Source organism: Castor canadensis, chromosome 1, assembly GCF_047511655.1.
Source record: "Castor canadensis chromosome 1, mCasCan1.hap1v2, whole genome shotgun sequence".
Taxonomy (NCBI): Eukaryota; Metazoa; Chordata; class Mammalia; order Rodentia; family Castoridae; genus Castor; species Castor canadensis.
In genome coordinates this window covers 144288748-144308925 of record NC_133386.1, presented here as the reverse complement: position 1 = coordinate 144308925, position 20178 = coordinate 144288748, and the positions used below count along the sequence as shown (strand labels likewise).

Sequence of the window (20178 nt, the reverse complement as noted above, 5' to 3'; positions counted from 1 at the left end):
CAAGTCCTAGGCGTTGGGAGGGGATCCCAGACCCTCATTTGGAGGAACTTGAGTGTTCCATTTGGGCCGCGGCGGGGATTCGGCCAATCCCCAGGGAGATTCATTCTGGGAATCTTGCAAGGAGGACCACAGGGTCCTATTGGGAGAGGCTTTCCTCTCATTTGGGCTCGAGCATTTTAGGAACCCTGGCGCCAGGTGAAGAACTAATTGAGCTAGTCGACCGACCACCCGTCAAGTGGATGCCTTTCGGCCTGATATCCCAGTTGGACGGTGAGGAGGTTGAATGGGGTGCGCACCAGTGTGAGAGAAGGACCGGTCCGAGCGAGTGCTGGAGAGTGTTGTGTGTGTGTGGAATTATTGTTGCCTTTACCCTTTTTGTTCTATCTCTCTTGGTGTTTGAGTCTCCTTCCACAATGGGACAGGGACAAACAACCCCAAAGTCTCTGATCCTTTCTCACTTTCCAGAAGTTAAAGAAAGGGCCTTAAATGCGGGTCTGGTCATCAAGAAAGGTAAGTTCGACACCTTTTGTTCTGCAGAGTGGCCCACCTTTGGAGTCGGGTGGCCCATTCAAGGTTCCCTCTCCCTAGACCTGATCACTAAGGTTAAAGCAGTCATTTTTCAGCCAGACAATCGAGGCCATCCAGACCAAGTTCCTTACATTTTGGTTTGGGAGGATCTGGTGAGGAACCCTCCCCCTTGGTTAACAGTTTTTCTGACCCACCCCTCCAGTTCGGCCCCCGGGGCTAAAACCCCAGTCACGCCCGCCTTGGTCATAAAGGAGGAGGAAAAACTTCCTCTTCCCACCTTGACCGGTCCTCAAATTAGGGCATCTCCTTCACCATCTCCGGTCTTACCAGAGAGTTCCCCCCTTTACCCATCCCTCGCAGGGGCAGAGGAAGATCGGCCGCCTCCATACGTGACTCCCCCTGGCCAAGCCAGTGCCCCGGAGGAGGAAATTTCCTCATCCTCCTCAACAGGACTGGCAGCAGGAGGAGGAATGGGTCGAAGACTTCGCCCCCGAGGGATCCGGGAAAGGGAGGGGGAAGACGGGCCCCCCTCATCAACACAGGGGGAGGAAACTGTCCCTACACTTCCAGTCCGGATGGTGGGCCAAGGGGGACCGGGAGGAGGGCAACAGTTTCAGTACTGGCCCTTCTCCTCCAGTGATCTATATAACTGGAGGACGCAGAACCCGCCCTTTTCTGAAGACCCCAAGTGTCTCATAGATCTCCTGGAGTCCATCATGCATACACACCGCCCCACTTGGGATGACTGTCATCAGCTGCTCAATACTCTTTTTACGACGGAGGAACGAGAGCGCATCCTCAACGAAGCGAGGAAGAACGTCTTGGGGGATAATGGGAGACCCACAACTCTCCAACCGGCCATAGACGAGGCTTTTCCCCTACGCCGCCCTGATTGGGATTTCGGGACCGCAGAAGGTAGGGAGCGTCTTCGGATCTACCACCAGACTCTTATGGCCGGTCTCCGAGCGGCCGCTAGAAGGCCCACCAATTTTGCAAAAGTAAAAGCAGTCATTCAAGGGGAAAACGAAAGCCCAGCCGGTTTCTTAGAGCGCCTCCATGAGGCATACCGTCAGTACACCCCGATTGACCCTGAGGCGGACCTCCACCGGTCTGCTGTGGTACTCTCATTCATTAATCAGGCAGCCCCAGACATTAGGAGAAAACTCAATAAACAGGAAAACTTAGGGGAGATGACTATAAGGGAAATGCTACAGGTAGCAGAAAAGGTCTTTACTGCTAGGGAAACTCCAGAAGAAAGGGAGGAAAGGCAGAGAAAGGAAGACAGGGAAGCCCAGGAGAAATTGAGAAAGGAGGACCGGGAGTTCCAGGCTAAGGAAAACCGAAAGCAACAGAGAGAAATGGCTCGTATTTTCCTAGCGGGTGTCCGGGACCAACCCAGAGGAGGGGGCCACGCCAGGAACCCGGATAAGGAACACTGTTTTTACTGTAAGGAAACGGGGCATTGGAAGAGAGAATGTCCTAAGTTAAAGGGAAGAAGAGGGTTTGGAAGGAGACCGGGGGAAAACAGGGAAAGGGAACGAGCAGTAGAGCAGGCCAGAGTCCTTCTAGCCGGAGAAGAGGACTGAAGGAGACGGGGCTCAGACCCCCTCCCCGAGTCCTGGGTAACAATGCATGTGGAGGGGAAGCCGATGGGGTTCATGGTGGATACCGGCGCCCAATATTCGGTTTTAAACAAGGCACATGGACCTTTGAACAAGGCACGAACAAGTGTTGTTCAGGGGGCCACCGGTACGCAGTTATGTACATGGACTACCAAAAGAAAGGTGAACTTAGGAAAACACCAGGTCACACACTCCTTCTTGGTCGTCCCTGAGAGCCCCGCTCCCCTGCTCGGACGGGACCTACTCACCAAAATAGGGGCCCATATCCATTTTGAACCAGATGGAATAATTGTGACTGATCGAGAAGGGAGCCCGATTCATGTCTTGTCCCTATCATTGGCTGACGAGCATCGTCTGTTTGAGAGTCAACAGGAACCAGGAGGGGACATGACTCATTGGGTAAAAAGATTTCCCACGGCCTGGGCGGAGACTGCGGGAACCGGCCTCGCCAAACACCTCCCGCCCGTAGTTATACAATTGAAGGCTTCTGCTCTCCCCATTCGGGTGAAACAGTATCCTATGCCTGAGGAGGCCCGAAGAGGCATAGCCCCTCATATCCACAGGCTAATAAAGGAAGGAGTACTGCGACCTTGTCGGTCTGCCTGGAATACTCCTCTGCTCCCCGTCCGAAAGCCGGGATGCGGGGACTATAGGCCTGTGCAAGACCTACGAAAGGTAAACGAGCGGACGGAGGACATTCATCCCACCGTTCCGAATCCCTATACCTTGCTCAGCCACCTACCCCCCTCGCAAGTATGGTATACAACCCTTGATTTGAAAGATGCTTTCTTCAGCATTCCATTGTCAGAAATTAGTCAGCCGCTATTTGCTTTCGAATGGCAAGAAGATGGGGGCCAATCCGGACAGCTCACTTGGACCAGACTGCCGCAAGGATTTAAAAACTCTCCCACCCTGTTTAATGAGGCCCTGAGCCAGGACCTGGAACCTTTTCGTCGGAGCCACCCATGAGTCACTCTATTACAGTATGTTGATGATTTACTGTTAGCGGCAGAAACCCGAGAGGAGTGCATCAAGGCTACTGAACACCTGCTAACGGAATTAGGTGAGCTGGGGTATCGGGCAAGTGCCAAGAAAACTCACATCTGTAAAAGGTCAGTGACATATTTGGGTTATCGGATTGCAGATGGGGCAAGGTGGCTGACTGATGCCATGAAACAGACTATTCTGGCTATCCCATCCCTGACATCCACTAGGGGGGTGAGAGAATTCCTGGGCTCCGCGGGGTTCTGTAGACTCTGGATTCCAGGATTTGTGGAAATAGCCAGACCCCTATATGAGGCCACCAAAGAAGCTCCAGATTGGAGTTGGGGAGAGAGAGAACAACAGGCCTTTGATCAGCTAAAAGACGCTCTTTTGCAGGCCCCTGCCTTAGCCTTGCCAGATCCTACAAGACCATTCACTCTGTTTGTAGATGAGAAAAAGGGGGTAGCCAAAGGAGTCTTGACCCAACAGCTAGGTCCCTGGAAGAGACCAGTGGCATACTTTTCCAAGAAATTAGACGCAGTAGCGGCAGGATGGCCCCCCTGCCTCCGCATCATAGCGGCCATTGCCGTGCTGGTGAGAGAAGCCGATAAACTAACCTTTGGACAGGCCCTCTGGGTAACGGCCCCTCACCCGGTGGAGGGAATCCTTAAACAACCCCCTGGGAAATGGATGACGAATGCCAGGCTCACCCATTACCAGGGGCTCTTGTTGGATTCCCCTCGGATCACATTCACAGATCCCGTAATCCTGAACCCTGCCACCTTGTTGCCTAACCCGGAACTGCAGACACCTGTCCATAACTGCAAAGAATTCCTCTCCGAAGTTACACAGGTACGGGCTGACCTAAAGGATACCCCCCTGTCCGGCTGCAAATTAAACTGGTACACGGATGGAAGCAGTTTTTTCCAAGATGGAGCCCGAAGGGCAGGGGCAGCTGTAGTCGACCAAGAAGGAAATACGGTATGGAGCAGCGCCCTCCCACCCAGAACATCAGCCCAAAAAGCGGAATTAATTGCCTTGGCAGAGGCCCTGGAGAGGGCAAAAGGAAAGCGAGTCAATATCTACACCGATAGCCGCTATGCTTTCGGTACCATCCATGTCCACGGGGCCATCTATCGCGAAAGAGGATTCCGCACAGCAGAAGGAAAACATCTAAAGAACCTAGCCGAAGTCCAGCGTCTATTAATGGCAGTGGAAAAACCGAAGGCAGTGGCAGTGATGTACGTCCCAGGCCACCAGTCTGCCAAGACGCCGGAAGCTGTCGGTAACAACAGAGCAGATCAAGAAGCAAAGAGAGTAGCAATGGTGAGTCCTCCCATGGAGACAGGGCAACCTTCCACGGTTGCGGCGATAGATGTGCCGGTCCCAGAGCTCCCTCCGCTACCCCCCCGACCAGAATACTCCACAGAGGATTTCACTTGGATGAGAGCCCACTCCCCCTTTAGAGAAGGGGAAGACGGATGGAAAAGCGACTTGGAAGGCAAGTTAATTCTGCCTGAAAAACTCGGACGATTCCTGTTGGCTAACTTACATAAGTCCACCCATTTGGGGCGGAGAAAATTACTAGACTTGTTGACATCTGCGCAGCTCCGATTTCCGAACCAGACCATAGCAGTCCGCCAAATTGTGGAAGATTGTGCCAGCTGCACAATCATGAAACCAGGACGAAGGGAGGGGCACCATACAGGTACTCGGGAACGGGGGAGGGCTCCGGGAAGAAGTTGGGAAGTGGATTTTACTGAGGTAAAACCGGGAAAGTTTGGGTACAAATATTTGCTGGTATTCATAGATACCTTTTCAGGCTGGGTGGAGGCTTTTCCTACAAAGAAGGAGACGAGTCAGGTAGTGGCAAAGGCTTTGCTAGAGGAAATCATACCCAGATATGGGGTGCCCGAGGCAATTGGGTCAGATAACGGTCCGGCTTTTGTTAGTAAGGTCCTGCAGGGACTAGCCCAGACTATGGGGGCCAATTGGAAGCTACATTGTGAATATAACCCCCAGAGCTCAGGACAAGTAGAAAGGATGAATAGGACACTAAAGGAGACTTTAGCCAAATTGGCCCTGGAGACTGGCGGTGATTGGGTGACGCTCCTTCCCTTGGCCATCTTCCGAGTCCGGAACTCCCCCTATGTCCATGGGCTAACTCCCTTTGAGATCCTGTATGGGGCTCCACCCCCCATCATTCAGAGGACCTTAAGCCCAGAACTAGGTGATCTGGCCCCAAATTACCTGACCATGTTGCAGGCTTTAGCTAAAGTGCAACAACGGATTTGGCCCTTAATTCAAGCATACCACGCTGTTAAGAGGGACCCGGCTCCGGAACATGGCATAGTCCCGGGTGACATGGTATGGGTTAAAAGGCATCAGTCCAAAACCCTAGAGCCTAGATGGAAAGGACCTTATGTTGTACTGTTTACTACCCCTACCGCCCTCAAGGTTGATGGCATCGGACCTTGGATCCACCACTCCCACGTGCGTCGAGCCAATCATCAAAAACAAGAAGGGGTCAAGGAGTGGACTGTACGGCGGCACCCAGACAACCCATTAAAGCTAAAGCTTTTGTGGCCCCGGGAACATGCAGAGCCTTCAGGAGCAGCCACGGATGGGGTGGCTGATCGCTCTGATCTTGCTCAATGCCCAGAGTGGGAGCCTCGCAGAAACCAACCCTCACCAGCCCTATAAGCAAACCTGGATACTCACCGATGGGGAGACTCATACCACCCTCAACGAGACTACTCGCACTGCCCCCATAGGAACTTGGTGGCCGGAGCTTCAGTTCTGCTTCAGAGACATCAATCCTGCCTACAAGTCTACTGCCCCGGAGTCAGCCCGACGTTATGGGTTTTATGCCTGCCCTGGCCACAAAAAGAACCAGGAATGTGGGGGGATACAATACTCCTTCTGTAGGTCATGGGCATGTGTCACATCCAATGATAGTGAATGGAAATGGGGGATATCAAAATCAGACCTAGTCAAATTTGCCTTTGTAAATGGGATATTAAGGGGGCACAGAATTCCAATACCCACCCATAAATGCCAGCCCACGGATCTAGATAGAATCAAGGTCACTTTCACTGAAACTGGCAAGAAGGACACCCCTGGGTGGATACAAGGTAAGGTATGGGGACTTGTATTTTATAAATATGGTGGACATGCTGGCTCGACCATAGTGGTCAGATTAAAAATTGAGCCCATAGGGCCACCGTCCACAGCAGTAGGCCCCAATAAGGTACTTAGGCCGCCCAATGTAAAGCCATCTCCCCAACCTTCCACAACTCACCACCTTCCCTCAACCATAGCTCGGGCTAATGTTACAACTCCAAGACCATCAGAAACCAGCCCTCCCCTGGTGAGGCCCAGTCTCATGACCGCATCTAAAGACCCCCTCTGGGAGCTAGTGGGTGCTGCCTTCCTGACGTTAAACCACACCAACCCTAACATGACTAACTCCTGTTGGTTATGTTATGATGTGAGGCCCCCATTCTATGAGGCAATAGGGCTAAACACCACTCACGATACCTCATCTGAGGAAAACCCTACTCAATGTTCCTGGGGAGACCGTAAGAGAGGTCTGACCATACAGCAGGTAAACGGCCAAGGAACCTGCTTAGGAAAAGTGCCAAAGAACAGACGGGACTTATGTACTGTTATTAACGCCAGTTCTACCTGGGGAAATGCTATTAAATGGGTAATTCCAAAGGACAATGGGTGGTGGCTATGCTCGCGGTCCGGACTCACCCCATGCCTATCAACTAAGGTGTTTAACAGCTCTAAAGAATTCTGTGTTATAGTGGTTGTGCTGCCCCGCATCCTCTATCATTCGGAGGAAAGTCTATATTCATACTGGAATATAGGAACAGGTGAGAGAAAGAAGAGAGAGCCTATTTCTACACTAACCATTGCTACCCTACTTAGCCTAGGGGTGGCTGGGGCAGGGACCGGCATAGCCTCCCTGGCTACTCAACATAAAGGGATGTCTTCGCTGCGCGCAGCCATAGACGAAGATATAGAGAGAATAGAAACCTCCATTAGCCACCTAGAAAAATCCCTCACTTCTCTGTCTGAGGTAGTACTTCAAAACCGACGAGGTCTGGACTTGTTGTTCCTCCAAAAAGGGGGACTATGCGTTGCTCTAGGGGAAGAATGTTGTTTTTACGCTGACCATACCGGAGTTGTTCGTGACTCCATGTCTAAACTCCGAAAGAGCCTGGAACAAAGAAAACGAGAAAAAGAGGCAGGGGAAAGCTGGTTCGAGTCTTGGTTTAACCAGTCCCCATGGTTGGCTACCCTTTTATCTGCACTGGCAGGGCCAATAATAATCATCCTACTGCTTGTTACCATAGGACCCTGGATTCTAAACCGACTTATGACTTTTGTCAAAAGTCGAATTAATACTATCCAACTTCTGGTCCTCCGCCAACAATATCAGGCTCTTCATCCTCTTGAGGATGATTCCTCAATTTAGGCCATAAGAAAGGGGGGAATGAAAGGAATATGAGGTCTCAGCGGGCCCCAACCCCCTTGTTGGAGAAACCAGTACCAAACATCCCATGTAGATAAGATAAGCAATGCGGCAGGGCTCAGTTAGGGCATATAGAATGTGAGGAATGCAAGATGTGAGATACGAGCAAGATGTGAGGTACGAGCAAGATGTGAAGTACGTGCAGGATGTGCTCTGCCTGCTTGTCTAATGTTGATAACAAAAATATGCACGCCACTGCAGTCTATATAAGATTTCCCCCTAAGAGGCTCAGGGTCTTGCTTTCCTAACCGGTCCTGCGTGTCCGTGTGGGAGCTCGACCCTGGCTAGCCAGTCCAATAAACTCTGCTTTGTTGATTGCATTCACGCCTGGCTCTCTGTCTCTCGGGGGAATAGGATTCCGGGTCCTAACAGAGTAGAATCAAGGAAAGAAGCTTGGGTCCTGCAAATATGCATTCCTTAGGAGAAGTGAGATGGAGGCAATGGTGAAATTCAGCCTAATCGAGGACATTTGCCTTGGCCCTATGTGCTCCAGGCTGGAATTATTCATAGAAAAGCTAAAGTTTTAGCATCCCATATATTGGGGCAACTTGGATAGGTACAAGTAGAGATTCTCTCTATCCATCCACCAAGTTAAATCTATAAAGTATGCCCAAAGGCTTTCTTTCTTCGGCATCTGGGTCCCTGCAGTCCCACTGAGAATGCAAAATGACAACTGTAATATAGGTTTTACTGACACAGAATGATAGTTTCTGGAGAAACTATTGTTCTTAGTGAGGAAGGGGAAATTAGGGACATTAAAGCATGGGGACCAAGAATCAGGAACTAAGAATAAATACTGTAATTAATAGGTAACTTGAAGTTTTTTACTCCCCACTAGGTTATAGAAGCTGACCATGCTCTTAACCTTGCACTAATGATTTTCCCAGAGTTGTGGATGAGCACACCCTGGATTCACCCAGAAAAAACATCTGGCAAAAACTCATCCTTGGACTAAAAGGAGACCTTGTTAAAGAAAAGTAAATATTTTGTAACAATCAGTTTTCTAAATAAACACCTTCTAAAAGAAAGTATCTAGCAGATTCTCAAATATATATCACCTATGTCAATTAACAAGACTTGGTCTTTGGGAATCCCAAACCTATCAGATCCAAGAATATATAAGATATAATTAAAGAAGTATTATAATAGCAAGTAATTAACATGCCAGATGGTTGAAACAAAGAAAAATGCAGAGATAAGAAACTACAGAATCTTAAATTGACTTGAACCTTATACAAAGGGTTTGGTACACTTTTCCTGTGCCCACATTTTCAGTCTTTTGGGATATGCTTTGCTTCCTACTTTTCTGCTTTGTTTTCCTTCATTTCTGTTTTACTAAATACAACTCACCTAACTCGATGCATCCTTAAGTTCTTTTCTGTGATGATGTCAAAAACTAGATGATGGGGAGCTGTTAATACCATTAAAGTACATTACATATGTCTATGCAAACAGAATAAGGAAACCCACTAAGAATTGTAAAAAAGGAAGGAGAAGGGAGGGGTCAAGGACAAGTAATAGAGGGGATTGGTTTAAGTACATTACATCATGTATTGAAATATCACAATGAAACTCTTGTACAATTAATATATGCTAATAAAATTTTTTTTAAACTTTTACCATGAACATGGCACTTCATTTCACAACCTCAGCACCCTGGCTTGATGTTATGAAAACGTCTCTGGATCTGATCTGTTCTGTTATCAGATGAGGGAATCATAGGTACCTGAAATTCACACATAAAAAGAATTTCAAGGTGTCTCACAAAAAGGATTTTCACAAAGCAAAAGTTTTAGCAAAGATTTATTTTAGTTTAAACAAGATAAAAGTAGGGAAAAATTTAAAGAAAGGAAAAAGTACCTCCTGCTAGAAGTGCAGGGGTGGGAGACAAGCTCAAAAATGGTGGCCTTTTTGTAGCTCTGAGCTTGGGAAATACACATAATCAAGTCAAAGTCTAACAACCCTAATAATTAGACAATGATTAGCCCAAGATGGGTGGTTTTTATTATTTTAAAACATAAAAGATGTGACCTACCCAAAACACAGGAACAACAGGTGAATTTTAGGAATTCCTTTAACTACACATACTTTTCATTCTTTCTGTCTACCTGGTCAAGGAGCCATGCAGCTTGTTACCATCTTATAGAGGAAGGCAGATGCAGACAGCCCTTGTATGTCTCCCTGTTCTTACAACTTAACATCTAAAAGGAGGTGGGAAGGTGGGCTGGCTGCTCTGGGTTTTTAGTTTTTACTTCCTTGTTCCAATGTCTGAGTCTAGCCCTTTTACTATTTATTAAAATAATTTCCCTGTCTCCTCATTTTTCTAGACTGCCTCAGTTCCAGCGACATTAGTAAGAGTATCACAGACCCTGCTAACCATTAGTGTTCCTTATTCTTTCCTTGCTCCTACTGTAACCATAGCTAGCCTTATTATGGCCTCCTATCTTATTTCTGAGGCCTTAGTTCAATCATTCAGCTTCTGACTAAAGCTACATGGAAGTTGCAGGTCCTTCTACAACCACCAGATGGTGCTAATGAGTCTTATCAGGGTACAAAATTCCAAGACACTTCAACCTCAGTACTATTAATATTAAAGGCTAGAGAATTCTTTCTTCTGGGGATTATCCTGTGCACTATTGGGTGCTTAGTAACATCACAGAGACTCTACGCATTGGATTCTGGTAGGATTCCCACTGCATGCTGATAGTACTCCCAGCAGCCATGAAACCAAAAATGTCTCCAGACATTGTCAAATATCCCTGAAATATTTGCATTGTCTCAATTGTGAGCCACTATGCAATTCCTAAAGAATTTGGAATAAGAGAAAAAGAATCAAATACTGATGAAATTTCTGAAAGTTCTATTATTGTTTCTAATAATATATTCATTTTAAAAATTCAAATGTGGGAAAACATTAAAAATGCAAAATCCATCCTTCTGTGAACATTTTAATAACCATCTTTCCAGGAATATGAACAAAAGGTTAAATACACACAACTTTGCATACGCAGCAATGTCTATTATGCACATTTTCCTTTTCCACTAAAAATCTATTATGGACAGCTTTCTAGGACAAAAAATATTGATCCAATTTCATAATTAACTTTAATGAACTCATAATAATCCTTTATATGCAATTTCAGATTCCTTCAGATAGGTAACTGAGGCTCCTAAAATTTACCTACTATAAATAACACTGTAATTAACATCTTTGAACATACATCTTTGCATAGCTTAAGACTGACACCATTTTCCACTCAACATTTCCCAAGTATCTAGAATTTTACTAGGACTCAGAGTGAATTAAACATAGATCTTCTTCCAAAGATATACACAAATGATGGAAAGAATATAAACAGGGCAGAATAAAACATGTTTAGAGGCATAGAAATGCAAAGTGGAAATATTGCCGAAGACAAACAAATAACTAATTAGAATTCTGGGATATCTTCACAGACAAGAACCTAGAAAAAGACAGTATGAAAGTTAGGTTCAATAGTAACAAAAACAGCATGGTAGCAGGCACAAAAACAGACGCAAAAGACAATGGAACAAATAGAAGAACCAGAAATAAAACCACACAGCTACATCCCTCTGATCTTTGACAAAGGAACCAAAAACATACACTGTAGAAAAGAAAGTCTCATCAATAAATGGTCCTGGAAAACTGACTATCTATATGCAAAAGACTGAAACAAAAATCCTGTCCCTCACCCTACACAAAAATCAATTCCAAATGGATCAAAGACCTTAATGTAAGACCTGAAACTCTGACACTTTACAGGAAAAAATAGGGAAAACTCTGGAATAAATAGGCTTAGGTAATTATTTTCTGAATAGGATACCAATTGCCCAGGAAACAAGAGAAAGAATTAACAAATGGGACAGCATCTAATAAAAAGTTTCTGCACATCTGGATTGAAGGCATGGCTCAAGTGGTAGAGCACCTGCCTAGCAAGCATGAGACCCTGAGTTCAACTCCCAGTACTACCAAAAAAAAAAAAAAAAAGGTCTGCACATCTAAATAAACAATTAACAGAATTAAGAGACAACCCAAAGAATGGGAGAAAAATCTTTGTTAGCTACTCAACAGATAAGGGATTAATATCCAAAATATGCAAAAAGCTCAAAAAACTAAGGAGCAAAGAACAAATAATGTAATTAATAAATAGGCAAATGAATTAAATAGATTGTTCTCAGAAGAAATTCAAATGGCTAATAAATACAAAAAGAAATGTTCAGCATCTTTAGCCATAAAGGAAATGCAAATGAAAACTAAACTAAGGCTGTATCTCAACCCATTCAGACTGGCAATCAAGAAAACAAACAAACAACAAATGCTGGTGAGGATGGGAGTTGTGGGGAGGAACCCTCATACACTCTCGGTGGGAATGTGAACTGGTGCAACAACTAGGTAAATCAGTATGGAGGTTGCTCAAGAAACTAAAAATGGACCTACCTATGACCCCATCGTACCGCTCTTGGGCATTTACCCAAAGGAGCATAAGTCAATATACGAGAGACACCTTCATATCCATGTTTATTACAGCTCTGTCTACAACAGCTAAACTGTGGAATCAACAAGGTGTCCAATAAATGATGACTACATAAAGAAAATATGATACATATACCATGGAATATTACTGAGCCATAAAGAAAAATGGAACTGTCATTTTCTGGAAAATGTATGGAAATGGATATCATCATGTTGAATGGGATAAGCCATCCCAAAATGCCAAATATCACATGTTCTGACTCATTTGTGGAATTTAGACCAAAAATGATGATGATGATGATGATGGGACATGTATGTGAAAGGGGGATGGTCTGAGGGGGAATCAATGGAAAGAGGAAAGAGAAAGGAAAGAATACTGAAGGAGGAAGAGGATCAAAATATATATGTTCAAAGACAACATAATGAAACCCACCAAACTGTATAAAAAGAGGGGGCAAGGAGTGGGAATGGGAATATAATGGAAGGAGTGAATTTGTTCAAAGGACACTGGCATACATGTATGAATTACCACAATGAAACTCCCATGTATTATTAATAGATACTAATTCAAAATAAATAAAAATGCTCTCATATTGCCATAAAAAAGAAAATTAGGCTCAGCAACTTTTTCTTCAGCAAAGGAAATATATTACAGTACTTTAGCAATAATTAATCATTTGTTTAAATTCCTCTTTCCCTATTTCCTTTGCTCCCTGTGTGCAGCACAGGAGCAGATTTTTTTGTCTTTATTGCCTGTGTTTATTATATGTAGGGCCTCACATTTAATGAACTTTCAATAACCTTTGCACTTAATGGGGATATTTATCAGAAACGTTCTTGCCTGGCGAACATTCTGTAAAGGAAAGGGAAAGGAGAATCATGTAGAAGCAAGGGGGTTATGGATACAAGTTGAAATTCCCTCCAACCTCCCAAACACAAAGATTGGAAACACAGATAGGAAAGAGAGTAGAAAGTTCTCTGACGCAGTTCTCAGATTGTCTCTTATGTTTTGAAAACCTATTTAAGGAGAAATCTCAATGACTTTGAAGAAAGGTAATCTGGGATGAATCCTAAGGCTTACAATTACAATTCAGATGGTATACAAATTACTCTATAATCTGGTGTTCCTCCCAAATCCCCATTCACTAGTTAGCACGAGAAAAAAATCAACTGTTCAAACACGCTTAAACTTAGTCCAATCTGACAATTTAAATACAATTTTAAGAAAAATTAAGTTGCTATTGCATAAATAAAGCTTGACCACTCAGAGAGACACTCCTCTCCCTGCTCCTCTCCCCAGTGTTTGGTAAAAAGAGTGGTTCTTGTAATCTCCAGGCTTTGAGAGGAGGCTCTAACCTTCTTCTGGCTTTTTAATGTTGTGATAGCGCCATCTGCTGTTTTCTACAGCACATTCTTTGTGCAACTAGTTAAATATTCAAGACACCAGTTTTCTGGGGTTGTTTTGTTTTTTCCTTTTCCTTTATTATCATATGATTGTTGTACTGGGTGTACACTATGACATTTACAAAAGTTCTTACAATATATCCTAGTTGAATTCACCCCATCCATCACTCTCCTTTAACCTCCCTCCCCCTAAAGACACCACTGCTGAATTAGCTTACTAGCTGACTTGGGGGCCTATACTTTTGGCAGAAATGATGCTCCTGAAGGGTAACTGTAGTGAGAATTCTATAGTTACAGAATTCTCAGATGGACTAAGGAGAAGCCCTAACCGTTCCATCTTCATCCGTATCCTCACCCTCAGTTTGTGTCTGATGAGCACAAACCCTGTGCTTCCTTCACTTTACTATCAGAACTTTGGTCTGAAAAGTTTGAAGATCAGAGGGAGAGTGACAAGAAGAAAACCACCTTGTCACAACACATGATACTTACCTTGAATTCTCACATACTTACTTCAAAAATCCCCTCATCACAATTAAAATTCAGACCTGCTGGAAGCTTGACCATTCGCTCTGTACACATTCACAGAGTGCCTATATGTGTGATGTACTCTGGCAGATACAGTGTGTGATTCACTGGGAAAGCTTCCTATCCCTGCTGTAACAAATTGCCTCAACTTGCTGGAGTAAAATCACAGATTTATCTTCCACTTCTGCAAGCCAAATTCCAAACCTTGGTGTCATGGAGAAAAAAACAAGGTATTGGCAAGACTGAGGCAGGTTAGAAAATAGGAAAGGGAAGTTATTGGGACTCAGGTATCATGTGACCCTTCCTAGTGTCAGAGCTCTTTTCAATGGCAAATCCCTTGCTTAAAACATGAATATTGATCACAACCCATGTACGTAATTAAAATACCTAAGAGCCAGCTTAAGTGTATACTCACTAACTGTCTAGCCTGACCCACCAGAACCACCTAGATCTTATCCCACCCACAGATTATTAACAATTTAAAAACACCTTGATACTTACCGGGCAGGAAGATACCATGATCATGAAGGTGGTTTTCCAGGGTGAGGCTTATCCATTGCACTCCAGATGTGCTGACTCCTATAGTTTCCCCAAATGTGGGAAACTGGACTGTAAAATTTATGGTAGGAGGGGACTGTGTTTGGGCTCTCCCCTACAAAGTAAAAAAAATTTTTTTTAAATAAAAATTAAATTAAAACACCTTAAATAGAAAGCCTGCCCTTTTTCTTTCATTTCTCACCCCGCACCCCTTTGTCTCCTGACCCACCTGGCAGGAACCATGCTGCAACCTTCACATATAATAAACTTTATTATCCCCCTTACTACTTCTATGTGTTCTGCCTGGATCCTTCCACGTGGGATGCAAGAATTTAGGAGTCTTCTGATCGGGGAATTAATAGACACGACAACATGACTTGTTTCTTTTGGAGGTTCTTAGAGAAAATCCATATCCTTACCTTTTCCGGCTTCTAAAATCTGCCTGCATTCCTAGACTTGACTCCTTCCAATTCCAAAGTCAGCAATTGAGGCAGGCTAAATTAGGGACTCATAGAAAAAAAAAAAACTGCATCTTAGATTAACCATGCTTTGGCTCAAGAATCACCCTCACCTGACTGAGAACCACCCGTGCTTCTGCCCAATCATTAATTATTGGGTGGGAAACTCCTTATTCTCCCCTTCCCATTGGTTATCATAGGTTTTAAAAGCACCTGAAGAGCAGACACACTTGGCTTCTGGCTTCCACCTGGGCCTCATCATGCTTTCCTTTGTATTTCCCTTCCATAACTTGTAATAAACTCCATGTATACCCACATGCCTTGCCATGGATTCTTTCCAGTGAGATACAAAGAATTTTGAAGTCTTCTGATCACAGACTGCACCAGTGCCATTAACACAATGGACACTCGTTTTTCTCATACTGCATGACTCTAATTCTGATCCTCCTGCCTCCCTCATATAAGAACCTGGGGATAACAGTGGGCCCATCTGAATAATTCAGAAAAGTCTCCCATGTTAAGATTCTTAATAACATCTGAAAAGTCATTTTTCCATATAACAGATTTGTAGGTTCTGAGAATTAGAATGTGAACATCTTTAGGGACCTTTATCAGAAAAAATAGTCCTCAATAAGTGGGAAGCTATAAAAGATGTACCTAATCTTTTTTGTTTTTACTGTTTAAACTGAAACATGACAGTTATACCAAAAATAATATACAAATAGGCATACACTTCAATGAATTTGTCACAAAACAAACACATTCCCATAACTACCATCCAGGTGAAGTTGCAAAACATTACCAATACTCCTCAATTCCCTTTCCATGCCCTCTTCTATTCATTATATGCTCTCTTTATTCCCCAAAAGCAGTTGAGCACCACAGATCAGACTTGGTTATTAATAAACAATTGGAATGACACAGTGTTGTATGCGTCATGCCTGACTTCCTTCATTGAATATTGTGTATGTGAGATTTTGTGTATGTGAGTAACACAAGTATCCATGTTACTACATGGCAGCTGTATTTGTTCATCTGTATTTTTCATTGTTATATAATATTCTATGATCATATTATAATTTATTATACTACTGATAAACATTTGGATTGTTTTCAGCTTGAGTATATTTTTAAATAATGTTGCCATAAGCATTGCTGCATATATCTTTTGGTGCACATACATACATACTCTTCAACTTCAGTAAAGAATGCCAGTTTTAAAAAGTGTCTGTACCAACTTAAGTGCTTACCAGCAATGTATGAGAGTTTTGGGTACTTATATCACCAGCATTTGGTTTAACCATTGTTTTTAATTTTATCCATCTCAATACAGCTTTGATATGCATTTCCCTTATTAATAATGAAGCTGTGAATTTTTCATGCTTTATTCACTACTTGGAATAGTGCCTGCTCAAATCTTTCATCCATTTTTATTTTATGTTGATTTCATAGGAGGTCTTTACAAATTCCATTGCAAGCCCTATGTCAGTTTTATGTGTTGTATACATGGCTTATCTAATACCAAAATATGCATATAAAATTGAAATTTAAGTGTTGATTTCTTATTTGTTATCACTTTCATAGTAGAAACATAATAAAATGAAATATTTTATAAATTTGTGATAATTCTTTAAACATAAAAGATAAAAATGTCAAGTCTTTGCCTCATTTCCTGTGTGGGGAACAGGAATGTTTCTCTTTCTCCCCACCCCATCTTGTCCATCCTTTGCCCATTACACTACAATAAATTCTTGCCAAAACTTTAAAAATAAACAAAGAGGGTAAAAATGTCAATGAAAAACACATCTCCCAAAGACATGAACAGGGCAAGTTTTTAAAAAATTAATTCATCTTCTTAGAAAGATATATATAATATATAATACCCAAAGAAAAAATGAGACTAGATTCAATCAAGATTAACAGCAAAAAAGGAAAGTTAGGGGGCCACTTAGAAATACAAGACTTAGCCTGGCACTGGTGACTCCCACGTGTAATCCTTACTCAGGAGGCAGAGATCAGGAGGATCACAGTTTGTAAGAGCCTATTTCGAAAAAGCCCATCACAAAAAGGGTGGAATGGCTCAAGGTGTAGGCCCTGAGTTTAAACCCCAGTACCACAAAAAAAAAAAAAAGAAAGAAATGCAGGACTTAAAAAATGTACTTACTGCTGTTGAAGTCATTATTTATAGTAGAATTAACAATACATTCAAGTAAACCTAATATTTTTATTATCATATTATTTGGGGGAATGCTGTGACATTTACAAAAGTAGTTAAATATATCACAGATGAATTCACCCTTTTACCCCTTCTCCCCTATTCTTGAAATAGTTTCAACACATCTTTTCTCTTCCATTTTCATACATGAGTACATAATACTTCCACCATATACACTCTCCTACAACCTTTCCTTATATCCTCCCCACTTCCACTGCTAATGACCCCAGCCAGGACCTGTTTTACCTTCCTGTTCTCCATTTTTGAAAAAAGACATTTTTGTTTGTTTAAGATAACTACACAGAGTTTCAGTGTGACATTTCCATGTATATATGTATTATAACCCAAACTAACTCATTCCCTCTATTTTTCACCTTTCTATCTTAGTCCCCTTCTTATGGTGATTTCAACAGGCTTAAAAATTCCATATTCATTTTTGTATAGAAGTAAATCACTGATATTAGCCTTCTTAACCTCCTTCTCTTACCCTCCCAATAAAACTGAAACAAACAAACAAAAAACTATACAAAGAATCAATAAAAAGAGAGGATCCAAGATGGCAACTAGGGCGCAGAAGCAGACAGCATGAATTCCGTGAATCAAGAATCTCACTGAGATGATGGAGCCCCACTTGGTGGAAACAAGGCACCAAGGAGAATCAAAACTTCGACACCCTGAACCCCTAGCCCACAGAAAGCTTCTCCATGCCACGTTACACTGAGAAAATAGAAGAGCTCCCACCGCCACCAGATGCCGGCTCCAAACCTGCTTGGGAGAGAATGAACAGAACAAATAGCAGGACAGTTGGTGAGCTACAGAGTTGATCTCCAGAACCCGAAGACAACATACAAACTTAAACTGCCACACTAACCAGCTGCCTCTGAAAAACAGAAGAACAAAACACTACCCTACCACCTGGCAAGACTACTACAGAGCTTCTGCTTAAATACCAACACCAGGACTGGATGCTGGAGGAGTAACACCAGAATTTAAACTAAGACTGAAATCCTATTGTTCCTGAACCTGGAGATTTTGTTTTGTTTTTTTTTTGGGGGGCGGTGAGTGTGTCTGTTTTGTTCCTTGTTTGTTTGTGTTTGTTTGTTCATCTCTCCCCATTGATTTCTTTGGGTGTTTTTTGTTTTGTTTTGTTTGTTTTACTACTGTGAGTTAGTTAATACTAAATTACACCCAGACTAGGGACAGAAATAGTACACACACATGAAGCTAAAAACCCAATGCAGCCACAAAACAAAAGTAAACCAAGGGAAAGAAAACAGGTGACTAAAAACACCTTAGCCTATCAAGAACATAGTTATACAGTACCACGTGGAGCAATGGGAAGATGAAAAAGGGATGGAAACCATTCTCCCCACCAAAAAATAATTTAATATAGGGAAATGAAGAAAATGGATATCCATTTCCAGACTCCAACAAAACAAAGATAAACGACACCAAGGAACCCAACGATGCCCACAAGAACATCATCAAAGAAGAAATCCTGCAAGTAATCACTGAGAATTTCATGGAGATGTTCCTAGACATGGTTAACCAAAACATACAAGAGGCAATAAGAAATTTCAAGACTCCAAAAACAAAGAATACGAGAAGACACAGAAACAAATAAATGAACTCATAGGAGCCCTAAATAAACACCAAAGTGAAACAGAGAACACTATAAATAGAGAGATAAATGAATTAAAGACTAAAATTGACAATATTAAAGAGGAAGTGACCCATGATATGGAAAGCCTCAGAAAAAAGAATGAAACAGAAACACAAAACACAATGAAAGGCCACTCCAGCAGACTAGAAAAAGCAGAAGACAGAATTCTCAGAACTTGAAGATAAAATGGAAATTAAAGGAAAAACTGAAGACTTATTAGTCAAACAAATCGAGATCTGTGAAAGAAACATGCAAGAACTCACAGACTCCATCAAAAGACCAAATCTGAGAATCATGGGCATTGAAGAAGGAGAAGAGGTGCAAGCAAAAGGAATTCATAATATATTCAACAAAATAATAACAGAAAATTTCCCAAATCTAGAGAAAGCTATGCCCATTCAGGTACAGAGAGCCTCCAGGACACCAAACAGACTTGACCAAAATAGAACTTCACCCATGACATATTATCATTAAAACAACAAGCACAGAGAATACAGAAAGAAAATTGAAGGCTGTAAGAGAGAAAAAAACATAATATACAAAGGTAAACCCATCAAAATCACAGCAGATTTGTCAATGGAAACCTTAAAAGCAAGAAGGGCATGGACTGAGGTATCCCAGGCACTGAATGAAAATAACTTCAACCCTAGGATTTTCTACCCAGCAAAACTATCATTTAAAATAAATGGAGCAATTAAAGTCTTCCACAATAAGCAGAAACTAAAACAATACATGACCACCAAGCCACCACTACAAAAGATTCTTCAAGGAATTCTGCACACAGAAAATGAAACCAAACAAAACCATAAGAGGACTGGCAGTACCAAGCCACAGGAGGAGAAAAGACAAGGAATCAGAGAGTAACATTGATTCAGCTGCACACAATCAAACCCTTAAACAACAAAAACAATTAAATGACAGGAATCACCATATATCTATCAATATTAACACTGAATGTTAACAGACTTAACTCCCCCATCAAAAGACACCGTTTGGCAAACTGGATTAAAAAGGAAGATCCAAAAATCTGTTGTTTACAGGAGAACCATCTCATTGACAGAAATAAGCACTGGCTGTGGGTGAAAGGCTGGAAGAACATTTACCAAGCCAATGGCCCTCAAAAACAGGCAGGAGTAGCAATACTTACCTTGGACAAAGTAGATTTCAAACTTACATTGATCAAATGAGATAAAGAAGGACACTC

General features: G+C 42.7%; 1 long non-coding RNA gene and 1 other non-coding gene across 5 annotated transcripts in view; one reads left to right on the top strand and one right to left on the bottom strand.

Moving 5' to 3' along the window:
* The window catches only part of LOC141425912 (uncharacterized), a 97670-nt gene that overhangs the window by 15115 nt on the left and 62377 nt on the right, over positions 1–20178 (bottom strand). For all 4 annotated transcript variants that reach the window (XR_012451074.1, XR_012451076.1, XR_012451075.1 and 1 more), the window contains 4 exons: positions 15058–15145; positions 14603–14753; positions 14087–14305; positions 9298–9403 (listed from right to left, as the gene is read on the bottom strand). This is a non-coding gene — a long non-coding RNA (uncharacterized lncRNA). The remainder of the gene's footprint in view (positions 1–9297; positions 9404–14086; positions 14306–14602; positions 14754–15057; positions 15146–20178) is intronic.
* LOC141415767 (U1 spliceosomal RNA) lies at positions 14595–14756 on the top strand. The gene has a single exon (XR_012440724.1). It is a non-coding gene; the product is annotated as a U1 spliceosomal RNA (small nuclear RNA).